Genomic DNA, 14,022 nt, shown 5'->3' on the forward strand with positions numbered 1-14,022 from the left:
TCATGCAAAAATAATGGATTTCTTTTTACTACACCTGATATATGCTCCTCTTGTTGCGCGATGAGCATTTGATGGTATAAGGCCTTGAAAGCCTTCAACATCTTCATTACGCCACTTTCCAGGAACAATATCGCCATCCTGTGATTCCGAGTCCACAAAATTGGGTGGGCAATAAAAGCGATTTCCTGTAGGTAATGCATCGTTTTCTGTTTTTAAAAAGTTGTGAAGACAAACACATGCCATGACAATCTTGTCGATAGTGACAGGGTTCATGCAAATGGGTTTCCTGAGCACTCTCTATCGTGAAGCAAGGATGCCAAATGTATTTTCAATGGTCCTTCGGGCTCGAGATAGTCGATAATTAAAAATTTTCCGAATTTGACTTAAATTTCGACCAGCATAAGGTTTCATCATGTTATTAGTTAACTGGAACGCGTCATCTGCAACAAAAAGCAAGATGTTCTTATTTCGCTTCCAGATAATTTTGCAATTCCTTGTGTTAAGTCCAGCTCTTGATTTCGCAGAGCATTGCAGAATTCTGATCGAGAGAACATTCCTGCATCGTTATTACTACCATAGGCACCGATGTCGACCAGAGTGAATTTATATTTATAATCACAGACTGCCATCAGTACGATACTAAAAGTCTTTTTGTAATTATAGTATAAGCTGCCAGAGTTTGGCGGAGCTTGTATCTGAATATGCTTTCCATCTATGGCTCCTAAACAATGTGGGAAATTCCAATCCTTCAAAAAACCATGACAAATATTAATCCACTCTTCTTGTACTGGAGGTCGAAGATAATCAGGCGTTAAGATTTTTATTAAGACGTCACACGTTTCTTTTATGATTTTGTATGCTGTTGACTCCCCTATGCGGTAAGCAAAAGCGATTGATAATACTTGATCTCCCGTTGCAAGATATCTGTAATAATTAGAAAAGTAGTTCAATCATAAACATGAAATGTATGTATTATATGTAGTTCGCTATATTTGCTTTTATATAGGTATAGAATGAGCTGAAGTTTGGAAAAAAATCATACCTAAGTGTTATAGTAAAACGTTCTTCCACTGTCAAAGCTCTGACTCTTCTTAGTTAAGAACAGTCTCATTTTTTCTAATAACTTATTAAAAATTGGAAGTGTTATCCTTGTATATCGGAAGAACATTTGTGAGTCATCTTTTATTTCTTGAAGTAGGTCTCCCATCAGTAATCTCCCATCAGGATGCCTACGATTAATAGGTCGGATCTACCATTGACGATTCAACCACTTTCCAGATTTTTTCCTCCGTAATGCTATCAAACCCATAGTCGCAATCAATAGTCCTGTAAATAATATATCCTCTTCTGTCATTTGCCAGTGTTCAACAAATTCCTTCAATAAATGACCTGAAAAATGGTTTTATTTATACGTATATACAATTACTTCTGTGCAATGTTCCTTTACAAGATATACGTGACTTAGGTTTGTTACTAAAACTGGCAATTTTTTTCCTAATTGTCATTGAAAGAAATATTAATAGAACACCTTACTAAAACAAAATCTAAATGATGCATTTTTTTTTATAAAACACTCTTTGTTATCAAAGTGTCAATGATTCTAATATTCATATATCTAAATACATTTTATATTATTGTAAAATTCGAAATTCAATAAAAAAGAAGCATACTTACTGTTTGGTGGAATGGTACTAACGTTGACATTTCAGGTTAAACTTTACGAAATGCAAAGGAATCTTTCTGCATTTTCCATTGGCTGACTTTTATGTTTTACGCTAACTGTGTGTCATGGACTTTACGTTTTACATCTTAAGTTTACGTCTTACGTTCTTACGGAATTTTATATGTGATGGCCTTAACACTGCTTACTGCCATTGGCTGCATTCAGCAGACTCAACAGTTGGACAACATTACTAGATTTTCCACTGAATCTCGCTCCTGATTGGTAAATACTTCTGGGTCTATGAAGAATCTAAAAGAATGCTCCAATCACAGACAATAATCACTAAGCGCTCTCTGATCACTTTGTTCTACTGAACGCGGCCATTGTAGACCACGCTTTATATTTAAGCCGTCTTAAGGCTCATCTACATTAGCTGTAAGAGTAAGGCCTAGTACACAATGCAAAGGCATAGGAAATAGGAACAGGGAATGGGAACATGAAATAGAAACCTGAATATACTGTATAATACTGAAACACAATTGTCTCCTACGTTAACCAATCATTTGCTGTTGTGCTTATGTGCATGTGCTGAACGAAAATCTGCCTACAATAATATTGAAACCGAATTAAAAAGTTTTATTATTTAATTTCGATTTTTGTCAGACGAGATTTAAGTAGTAAAGGGAATTGCTTTCTACAATCATTAAAGTCGTAAATATAACATAGATCAACATGAACAAAGTATTTAATTATTATGCATTTTTTGTGTTATATACATCATAATATTTATTCACTTTTTTTATAGAACAAAGATAATTTTATGTTATTTCTGGTTCATGTGCAAATATTTGGATTATATCCCATACAGCACAGAAGTTGCAGCAACATTGCTACAATGTTGCAACAATGTTGCAATGTTGTAATAATGTTACAATGTTGCAGCAATATTGCAACAACGATGCTATAACTTCTGTGCTGTACGGGATGCCATTTGGAAAAGAAGAAAATATAAGCGTTGGATCAATAGGAGATGGTGGGTGCGACCCATAAACACAAGACGAGAAGAATATGGTGATTTTACAACCTTTTTTGCGGAGTTGAAGGAAGATTGTGATCTTTTCTTTCGATATACACCAGAGCTCGGCAAAATATGCACGCGACGGCCGATTTTCGACTATCTCTGCCCACCGCTATTCCCTTTACTTCGCCGCTCCGCGCGCTGCCTACAAGCTGCTCGAGCTTCAGGAGCGTGTTTCCAATAGTTTTCACGTCACCCATGAGGTACTATTGTTGACGCGTTTTTTTTTAAGTGGTATCCCCAGCAGACCTCTTCATTTTTCAAAAATAAAATTTACAAAAAATGAGAAGTGTTTTTCTTTAAGCGACGATTCCTTACCACGTCTTATGCGGCTCGCTACATGCAATATCCAAATTGACGTTTCCACTCTTACCAATAAAAGACGCCGAAAATCGAATTGAATATTCTTCATTTAACATATTTTATTTCGCTTCTGTTCAATTAGTTACGGGTTATAGTCATCAGTGGATTAGGCTTACTGGGGATACCACTTAAAAAAAAACGCGTTAACAATAGTACTTCATGGGTGATGTGGAAAACTATTGGAAACACGCTCTTGAGACTCGAGCGGCTTGTAGGTAGCGCGCGGAGCGGCGAGGTAAAGGGAATAGCGGTGGGCGGAGATAGTCGAAAATCGGTCGTCGCGTGTACATTTTGCCGAGCTCTGATACACACGAATGGATGTCGAAACATTTTATGAATTACTGGAAATGGTGCAACCTTATCTACAGAAAAACAGTTTACGAGAACCAATTTGTCCAAAACAATGGCTTGTGATTACACTTAGGTAAGATAGATATATTATTCTAATAATACATTATAATAATAACAAAGTACAATATTCATTATTATTTAAACAATTTTATCATGGATATCTGGCTAGTCGCGACCAAGTATTGTCATTAGCTCTCGTTTATAGAGTAGGAATGTCTACTGCTCATAAAATAATAAAAGAAATCTGTGAAGTTATCGCCAGTGTTTTAATGGGAGTATATATGAAAACTCCTTCAGAAGATGAATGGAAAGATATGAACAGAGATTTTTTAACTAACTAACTGCGACGTACTTGATTGTTGTAATGGAGAAGGGGTTGTTCTTGGCATCGGCGAGGTTGATTGTTATAATGGAGAAGGAGTTGTTCTTGGCATCGGCGAAGTTGGTCGTGCAACGGAGAAGGGGTTGATCTTAACATCGATGAAATTGATTGCTGTGACGGCGAAAATGCTGGTATATGCAATTTTACAGGTGCTGTTGGCTACAAACAATTTAATAAGTAAGAATAATAATATGAATAATAAAATAGTAATTCAATGGTAACAAATGTATAGTTAAGAAAATTATACAAATGATTTATCAGAAATAGAAATAATAAGAGTATACGGCTTTGGCCGATAACACACTCCCCCTTCCTGGGCTGGTGGGGGGGGGCCTTGGGAGCAGTGGTTGAGCTGCACTAGGCGACACACAGCAGTTATGTGTCCAGATGCGGCTCCCCTCTCCCCGTCCCTCCGTCCCCCATAAGTCCTGTGGTGCGTGGGGGCCAAGGCGGACGAGGGCCCCGTAACTGGGGCCAAAGGGGGTGGCGGTTTGGGAAAGGAGTAAGGAATGAGTTCTCCCGGCCGCCAATCGCTTCCCCCTAAGATAGGCATCCCCCTGGAGTTTTAGTCGGTGCGAGTCCGACATAACCCACGGGCTCCTATCCAGGGTCCGTGGGTTATAAGAGGTTTCTCCAGGATCACAAAAAAAAATAGAGATAATAAAAATAAATACCAGAGACTTTTATATAAAATAGGACTATTATATTGTTAAAATATACTTTGGCAGTATGTATTTTAGCACTTCCCGTGGGTGCCACCTTGTCGTGGTGTCCCAATGATGTACAGAGCTGTACCGGCGGGGGTTTCGGCCCCTGGCAGGTTCTACCATGCCGGAGTGGTCTGTACGGAGGGACTGGACCAAGAGCACCCGACCGGGCTGGTAGATCAGCCTGGTCTATGACTAGACTGGTCATAAAGCGAGTGGGAGGAGACTATCACCTCTGGAGGAATTGCACGCCGGTGCTCCGGCAGCCGACAGGGGTGACCTCCTCAGCACTCGCTTCGGGAAGCGGACCCCTCTCTCTGAGGCATTGCATGCCGGTGCTCCGGCAGCCAAAGAGAGAAGACCCCTTCCTGCTCGCCTCGATCTGTCCGTTATGGATGGATCGGAGATGGAGGGACGTACCCGCACCCAGGGCTCCACTCCATGGGGATCCTTCCCCATGGTGCCTGGGATGCGAAGGGGTGCTCCGGGCTGCTCGGACGTTTCCGAGGTCAGGGCCGGGGTGCCCTAATGCGTCCTGAGGGGTCTCACCCTTGGAGGCATTGCACGCCAGTGTTCCGGCAGCCGACAAGGGGAGGACCTCTCTCCCTCATCCGTCCCGGCCACGGCTGGGCGGATGGAAAATCCCACACCCCGGTCTGCACACCATGAGGGATTACCCCTATGGTACCCGGGGGGTGGAGGGGTGTCTCGGGCCGCTCGGACTTATTCCGAGGTCGGGGTCGAGACACCCTAGGGCGAAGAAGGGAAAAGACCCCACCTTCAGAGGCATTGCATGCCGGTGCTCCGGCAGCCAAAGAAGGTGAGCCTCCCCGCTTTCCCTCACCCGCCTGGCTTCGGCCAGGCGGAAAGAGGAACCCACACCCGGGTCTGCACACCATGGGGGCTTGCCCCTATGGTACCCGGGGGGTGGAGGAGTGTCTCGGGCCGCTCGAACATATTCCGAAGTTTGGGTCGAGACACCCTCATGCGCCATTATAGAGGACCCCACCCGCGGAGGCATTGCACGCTGGTGCTCCGGCAGCCGAAGGGGGAGGACCTCTCCCTCATCCCTCCCGGTCAAGGCCGAGCGGAGGGAGCAACCTACACCCGGGTCTGCACACCATGAGGGTTTGGAACTCCTCATGGTACCCGGGGGGTGGAGAGGTTTTCCGGGCCACTCGGACGTATTCCGAGGTCGGGGCCGGAACCCCTGTGTGCTGTGCCCGAGGGAATGCGATCGCACCGCCCTAAAGCGGACCCTCGGGCGGCGCGAGCACGCTGGATGCCATGGGGGAGGCGCTCCCGGTGGGGTGTGACACCGGTGAGCTACCTCCTTCCATGGGGCCCCCACGTGGCGGAGCTCAGTGCGGTGCCTATGTTGTCGGAGGCATGGGACCCCCGAAAGCGGTCTGGCCGTCAGAAATGGTGGTTAGGGCGCGTGTAGGGGGCGGGAGGCCAGTGCCAATGATGTATATTCCATCGGCCAGAGCCATATGCTGTTCCTCTGGGGGAACTCGGAGGCTCCCCCCTTTCCGGGGGGATGCGGGCACGCCCGGGTAGCGGAGCCACACTGGGTTGTGGGTTTCAAACCGAAAATGAATGAACCTATTATTGAAATCACGGACCTGGACTACGTTGAACAGACCCTGGCAAATTCAAGGAACACGCATGATTCGGATACCACTAGTGGATCCGAAAGGGAAGAAGTGAGTGGTTTGGTTGCGAAGGACCAACCTGGTCCTAGTTAACTTGTGAGAAGGGAGGGACTCCGCAGCGCAAGTCAACGCGGGAAAAAAGATGCGGTCCCCCTGGGATCTAGATCCAGGTCCAGGTCGCCGGTGAGGATGGATGAATCCTCGTTAGATTCTAACTCGTCTGATGAGGTGGGAGGGAAGGTAACCCCTGAGATACCCCCCCCAAGGAGGGAAATGGGATTTACCCAGGAAGGCGGATGGGGAAATAGACGTCGATAAGTTTGTAGGAAAGGTGACTAGAACTCGTGGAAGACCCGAGACGACGGGGGAATATAAGAATAAGAAGATATTCCTCGAGAAGAAGGAAGCTCTCTTGAGAGAAATGAAGGAAAGGAGGCTCTTGAGAGGGCTGGAGAATCCTTCGGAGGACTTCCGGCATTGTACCAAAAACTGGAAGTACATGGCGCAGGTCAAGAGATTGACCGACCACCTGGAGGAGGCCACGTTTAGGGATGTTGCTGCTTCTATGCTACAAGCAGCAATGAAAATATTAGGGTTCTCGGTTCGCTCAAAGAACCTCAAAGGCACATATGTGAAGGTGCTCTGGGATGCCACGGCTGCCATTTCAGCAGGCACCACTCTGATGGCCAAACGCATGGCCATGAGTGATAGCGGCGAACAACAGGTCATCCTGGAGGAGCTGCATATAGCGAATGCGCAACTCCGCACCTCACAGGAGGTGATGTGCAAAAGGATGGAGGAATTGGAGGGAGCACTGCGGGGTATAAAGGAGGCATCTCCGCTCATGGAGATATCCCCCTCGCCCCCGGTGCAGGAAGGAACTAAGCATCGCGGTATAAAGGGGGTACCGCAGCCTATTGCGGTATCCTCCTTGCCCGCGACGGGCAGCGGATACGAACAACAGAGTATAAAGGGGACACCTCAGCCCATGGAGGTGACCTCCTCCGGTTTTCGTAAAGAAAGAGGACAGGAGAAGGGTGACGGGCAAGGTCATCATGCCTCCGGCCGCAGACACGGATGAGGAGGAACCCGTTCCGGTGGGGAGAATAGAGGTTAATCCTGCACAAATTAAACCAGGTAAAACCCGCCCCATCGGAAGGGGTACAGGGAAGGGGGGGACCGGTAAAGGGGGAAATAAGACCGGCCCCAGAATAGGGGAGAATCTTCCACTGAACACTAGGATCAGGCTGGAAAAACCGAATTTACCAGAGTAGACGGCAGTAACAAGCATGGAGGACAAAGTGACTTCCATAGTGCTTCATGCCATGAACACATGGGCATCACAAGGAGGGGGCGGGTATCAGCTACTAATAAGGAATGCCCAAAGGAGGGACACCCTGATCCAGAAGGATATGAGTAAGGATAAGAAGAAAAAGAAGAAAAAGGGAAAGAAGACATCAGCAAATGGTAAACCGGTACAACAAGGACAGGGGAGGATGACAGGGCCGCAACCCTTAACTCAAACCTCCCTCTGAGGGGAGAATTCCCACCCCTTTCGCAAGAAAGAGTTGAGAATAAGGTAAGGGTGGGTCAGGAACCCTGGAATTAGGTAGTCGGACGCAAGGAAAAAAGGAAAGCCAGAAAGGAGGAGGAAAGGAAACGAAAGAAAGGGAATATAGGAAAGGAAGGGAGAAGCCCGGGAACGAACAAGAAGAGTCCCAAGAGAAAGGTCCCAAATACAGCTGCCATATCCATCACGGCTGAATAGGGACAGTATAAAGACCTGCTCGGGGAGGCGAAGAGGAGGATCAACATCAATGACCTAGGGATCTCCAAGATCAGGACTAGACAGGGTGCAACTGGTGCCCTGATCTTGGAGATCCCTGGAGAAGATAGGAACGCCAGGGTAGACCTTCTTGCTGGAAGGCTAAAAGAAGTCCTGGAAGGTAGGCAAGAATAAACCGCCCTCAAAAACTGGGAGAAATTAGATTGAGAGGGTTAGAAATCTCGACTAGTGAAGGAGAAGCAGCGGGATGCATCGCAAAGGAAGGGGGATGCAGCGTAGACGAGATCCAGACGGGGAGAATAAGGATATTACCCACAGGCTACAGGTCCCTATGGCTCCGGTGTCCCCTGGCTGTGGCCAAAAAGATAGCCGAGAGTGGGACACTGGCTATCGGCTGGACGCAAGTGAGAGTAGAGCTGCTGGACGCCAGGCCCATGCAGTGTTACAAATGCTTGGAAAGGGGCAACGTCCAGCAGAACTGTAGAAGCAATATGGATAGAAGGGCCAATTGCTACAGGTGTGGAGAACCTGGATACTTGGCTGGGCTTTACTTCGCCCCCGCCAGATGCCAAATCTGTACGGAGGCGGGTGTGCTCTTGGGACATAGGATTGGGGGTCCCGCATGTCGTCCCCCGAAAAGAAGGAAGGAAGGAAGGGGACAGCAGATGGGCGGGGCACTCGCACCGAAGCCACCCGAACCTGCTGTCCCTCTACTGAGAGGGAAGAGGGAAATGATGGAGAGGTGAGCGAGGGGAATGACCCTTCACCATCACCACCTCCTGACACCCAATCCTCAACACCCTGTCCCGCCGATCAGCGGGAGGAGGGGGAGGAAATGGATATAGAAAGGAGGGGACAGAAGCGATCTCGCCCTATAGAGAGAGATGGGAGTGATGAAGAGGAAGAGCCGGTAGGCAAACTGATTATACAGTCATAATGTCCACACGCCTCCTCCAATCTAACCTGCACCGCGCTCGACAAGCTCAGCCCTTGTTTGAGCACACTATGACTGAACGTAGTGCGGGTTTAAGAGTGGCAGCGGAGCCCTACAAAGTTCCCAGTAACCACAATAGGTGGTTTGGGGACGAGATGGGCTCCGTCGCCATAGTTTGGAGAGCAGGCAAGAATTCGTCTCCCGCTGTCTAATTGGACAGAAGAAGAGGTTTTGTGGTGGCCAGGTGGGGTGCCCTCACCGTGGTCGGGGTCTACCTCCCCCCAACGAAGAGCCTGGACCTACCGTCCTTTGGGTCCAGGCTCCAGGATATAGGGAAGGCCGTGCAACGGTACCTCCCTGGACTTGTCATCATCGCCGGGGACTTTAACCCAAAGTCAGCGTTATGGGGTTCCCGGCGGGGTGATAGGAGGGGGGAGGTAGTGGAAGACTGGGCCGTGAGCCTGGATCTGCACCTGTTGAACGAGGTTGGAAAATCGACGTTCGTAGGGTCGCGGGGAGAATCGATCATCGATCTTACTTGGGCTACTCCCGCGGCCCTGAAACGGGTGCGGACCTGGCGGGTGGCGGACGAGTTAGAGTCTCTGTATGATCATGTATTGATCGAGATAGAGCTGTCCGTCACCCCCAATGGCCTGCGGCCACAGCACAAGGATGTGCCCCGACCGGGGAGATGGGCCTTAAACAGGCTAAACAGGGAGGCTTTGGAAGTTTCCCTGATGGTCTCCACCTGGCCACAACAAGAGGAGGGGCGGGACCTAGACTCTGAGGTAATGGAAATAATGGACATTATAGCACATGCGTGCGAGAGTTCCATGCCCAGAGTCAGGTCCTGCCTCAAAAGGTCCGCCTGGTGGTGGACGGACCAAATAGCGGACTTGAGACGAAGGTCCGTCCACCTCAGACGGACCTTTAGGAGGATCAGGAACAATCCTGATTCGAGCCCTGAGGCCGTTCTGGCCGCCCGCATAGAATTCTGCAGAGCAGCTATGAGACTGCGAGAGGCTATCGGGGCGGCCAGAGGAAGAGGGTGGGACACCCTCCTCCTCTTGTTAGATGCGGATTCGTGGGGGCGCCCATACAGGATGGTCATGCAAAAGCTGAAACCATGGACGCCCCCACTAACGGAGACGCTTGACCCCTGCATCCTTGAACGGGTGATGGGGACTCTTTTCCCGTTTCGGGAGGAGTCTGCCATCGACCCATATGTAGCCCCTTCCCTTGAGGAACAGGGGGAGGTACCGGGGGTCACTGAGGAGGAGGTGGCCGGGGCCATCAAAAGGGTCAAGAGCAATAAAGCTCCAGGACCCGATGGTGTCCCTGGCCGAGTCCTTACCCTGGCCTCAGGGCATATGTGAAAGGTTGGCGCGCATATTTACGCGCGCCCTTAGGGAAAGGAAATTCCCTCCAGTCTGGGGGAGGGCCAACGTGGTCCTCCTCCGAAAGGAGGGCAAACCGGAGGATTCCCCCTCCGCGTACCGGCCCATATATCTCCTGGATGAGGCGGGCAAAGTATTTGAGAGAATAATTGCGGCCCGCCTCACGGAGCATATGTCCCGGGAGGGTCCAAACCTCAGTGACGGCCAATATGGCTTCCGAGAGGGCAGATCGACCGTAGATGCGATCGAGCATCTGCGAGTCCTCTCGGGGGCCATAGTGGATGAGGGCAGGGTGGTGTGGCAGTATCGCTCGATATTGCAAATGCCTTCAACACCCTGCTCTGGGGTAAGGTCGTGGAGGCCATGAAGTTTTATTTTGGCTTCCCGCCTTACCTCACGGCCGTCATTGAGGATTACTTCCGGGGTCGGCATCTGAATTGGACGGACGCCGACGGCAAGGTGCGTGAGAGGGGGATGAGTTGCAGGATTCCGCAGGGGTTCGTGCTGGGTCCCCTGCTTTGGAACCTTGGATACAACTTAGTCCTCCAAACTGCCCTCCCCCCGGCTGTAGCATGATATGTTACGCTGATGATACGTTCATCTTAGCCGGGGGGAAAGACTGGGGGGAAGTTATCGCGATGGCTGATCTCGCGGTGACAGGAGCTGTGGGCTCCATTCGTGATCTGGGCCTGGTGGTGGCTGCGAAAAAGACCGAAGCCATCTTTCTCCATAGGAGAGGGATGAGGCCACCCCAGGCCCGGATACGGATTGGGACGGTCAGGGTCCCGATAGAGGCCCGATAGAGATGAAATATCTGGGCCTCACACTGGACGGCACTTGGTGCTTCAAAGAGCATATAGGCCGTCTGGTCCCCCGATTCAGGATCGTGTCGGCTAAGTTGGGCACAGTTATGCCCAATACCGGGGGACCGGACTTTAAGGCCCGTCGTCTCCACGCTGGGATATTAAATTCGGTTGCACTTTACGGTGCACCCATTTGAGCGGAGACTCTGGCCGTCAGTCGTCCGATGCAAGCGCAATTGCGCAAGGTGCACAGGACGCTGACGGTCAGAGTCATCAGAGGATACAGGACGGTATCCCACGTGACGGCGACGGCTCTGGCGGGCATGCCCCCCTTGGAGCTCCTCGTGTTAGTGTATAGGAGCATGTACATTAAAAAGCGGGAGCTCCTACGCGTGGGGGGAGCTGATGAAGAGCTCGCCAGAGCTATATGTAACATGAGGCATCAGGCTCGGCAGACCCTCCTCCTTAGCTGGCAGAGAATTCTGGCAAACGCCAGATACGGGAGGAGGACTGTCGAGGCCGTCCAGCTCTGCCTGCAGGACTGGATGGACAGGGAATTCGGGATCCTGACATTTAGAATGACACAGGTACTCACCGGGCATGGTTGCTTCGGTGAGTACCTGTGTCGCATAGGAAAGGAGCCCACAGCTTATTGCCATCACTGTGGCTATGACCGCGGCTCTGCGCAGCATACCTTGGAGGACTGCTCAGCTTGGGCAGCAGAGCGCGGAGTCGCGGTCCAGGAATTAGGGCGTAATCTCTTGCTCCCCACTGTCGTTAGGACAATACTGGGGAGCGAGAGAAAGTGGAACGCCTTTGCCTCCCTCTGCGAAGCAATAATGTCGTAGAAGGAGGCTGATGAAGAGATTCGCCGACAAGCGGAAGGGCGAGAAAGGAGAAAGAGGAGGAGAGAACGCCATAGGCGTTGGAGAGGGGAAAGGAGCAGGAGTAGGCAGGGGGATCTTAATTCCTCCGAGGAGGAAGCACTAGGGGTAGTGGTGAGACCACCATCTCCCCTCCCCCTCCCTACTCCTTCCCCTCCACAAGATAAAGGGCCCTAAGAGGGCGGGGTGCCCGTCTCAGAGTGCCTGCGCACAACGGGGCACCGAGGCGACGCCCAAGAGTAGGGGCAGCGACGGGTAACGCGCCGCTGCCTCCTGTCCCACCAATGGCAGCCGGTGGGGTGAGCAGGAGGGCGAGTCAATCGCCCCCCTGCAGACATCCACCGATCCCCCAACAGGGAATCGGATGAGTGTGAGGGGGGGGGAGAGGAGATGGCAGTGGCGTTGTCACTGACCAATGCACTCATCTCCCCCCTAACGCCCACCCTTGAGTGGGCATGAAAGAGGAGGTTTTTGACCCCCTCCCTTCCTCCATCGGAGGTGGGAGTGCCCGGCGGCTAGGGCACCGTTTTCCCCCCGTAACCGCCGGGCAGGGGGGGTGGGACACTGGGCGGGGATTCCCAGTGTCCCAACTAGCCCCCCCCCCAAACGTAGGGCGGCCGGCTGAGGAGGTGGATCAGCCGGCCGCACAACATTATACACTGGCGGCGCTCCGTCTGGCCAGGAACGGAGGTTGAAGCGGGCTTCAGTCGGCTTTCCCCTTTCCTGGCCCTAGAGACGGGGCGTAAGGGGTGGGGGGGAGAGCGGTGGTTGAAAAGGAGCTTCGGCTCGCTTCTCCCCTCCTACCCTTGGGGAATCGACAACGGTCGACGTTTGGACTCTGGACCTCGATTAGCAGTCACGTGCGGCTCCGGGGTCCCGACCCAAGTCCCTTCGCAGTGCCACCCGGGGAGGTTTTAGCCGGTAGGAGTCCGGCATAACCCTGACCCTTCCCCGAGGGCCAGGATATCCATGATGGATTTCCTCCTCGTAAAAAAAAGAAAAAAAGGGTATGTATTTTAGCAGTATGTATGTTTTGAATCCAAAATAATCACCAACGTATTTTCAGATAAATTGTTATTGCACAAGGTAACTGGAGTCCAATCAGATAGAGGGAGATAGAAGCCTCCAGGAGCAACGGAGGAAGGAAGCCGGCCAGGGTGGTGAACATCACCACCAGCAACAGCGGCGGGTCATCAGTCGCGGAGGTAGGGAGAACTACTCCCTCCCTGATACCCACCCCCAAGAAACGGGGCCGACCGGCCACCACGTTCAAGGGGGTGAGAATCAGGGAGAGAAAGGAGAAGGAGGCTAAGGAGAGAAAGGAGAAGGAGCTTCTTAGGTTGGAGAGGGAGGCCTGGGACCTCTTCGACAGGGGAATGTATCGATCTATGGATGATACGCGTCCTGCCAAGGAGGTCTATAGGGACCCCGCCTCCGCCGAGCTCCTGAGTGGTGCCAGGGCATCAGAGCTGGCCTCGAAGGTGGGCTGCGTGTTAGGCGGTTAAGATGATAGCGCGGAGGTCCCGGACCCTGAAGACCACGTTCGTAGGCCTCATCAACCGCGCAGTGGCCATCTCCGAGGCGGTGATGGCCACCCTAATTGCGAGGGTGGCAGTACAAGAAGGAGAGGGCGAAGGATCCTCCGCCCTCAAGAAGGAGATGGAGGGGTTGAGGGAGGAGAATAGGAGGATGTGGGTCGAGATGAGGCGGCAGGCTGAAGAGCTGAGAGCTTTAAAGGCTGCTGCCCCGTCGACCCTCGGCTTCCGTGAGTACCCCCTCTCCCCTCCAGTTTGAGTTCCAGGAGGAGAAAGACGTACGCGGATGCCACCGGGGGCTTCACGTCGACAGAAGACGAGTTCGGGGATGCCCGGACCCTGGAAAGAAGGAGGAGGAAGAAGAGGAGGGCGGCGAAACCCTCTCCACCTCTCCTCTCGGGAGAGGAGGGAAGGAAGGTAGGGAGAGGGGCTTCCTCCGAGGAGACGCCGTCGTACAACGACAATCTCCCGGAGGAGGCCCCTC

General features: G+C 51.2%; 1 long non-coding RNA gene across 1 annotated transcript; it reads right to left on the reverse strand.

Moving 5' to 3' along the window:
• Positions 1-859: 859 nt before the first annotated feature.
• On the reverse strand, positions 860-1,866 carry LOC109504246 (uncharacterized). The gene is made up of 3 exons (XR_002162939.2): positions 1,675-1,866; positions 1,043-1,389; positions 860-924 (listed from the first exon to the last, which is right to left on the reverse strand). It is a non-coding gene; the product is annotated as an uncharacterized LOC109504246 (long non-coding RNA).
• Between the last annotated feature and the right edge of the window lie 12,156 nt (positions 1,867-14,022).

This window comes from Harpegnathos saltator, unplaced genomic scaffold, assembly GCF_003227715.2.
Source record: "Harpegnathos saltator strain DR-91 unplaced genomic scaffold, Hsal_v8.6 scaffold718, whole genome shotgun sequence".
NCBI lineage: Eukaryota > Metazoa > Arthropoda > Insecta > Hymenoptera > Formicidae > Harpegnathos > Harpegnathos saltator.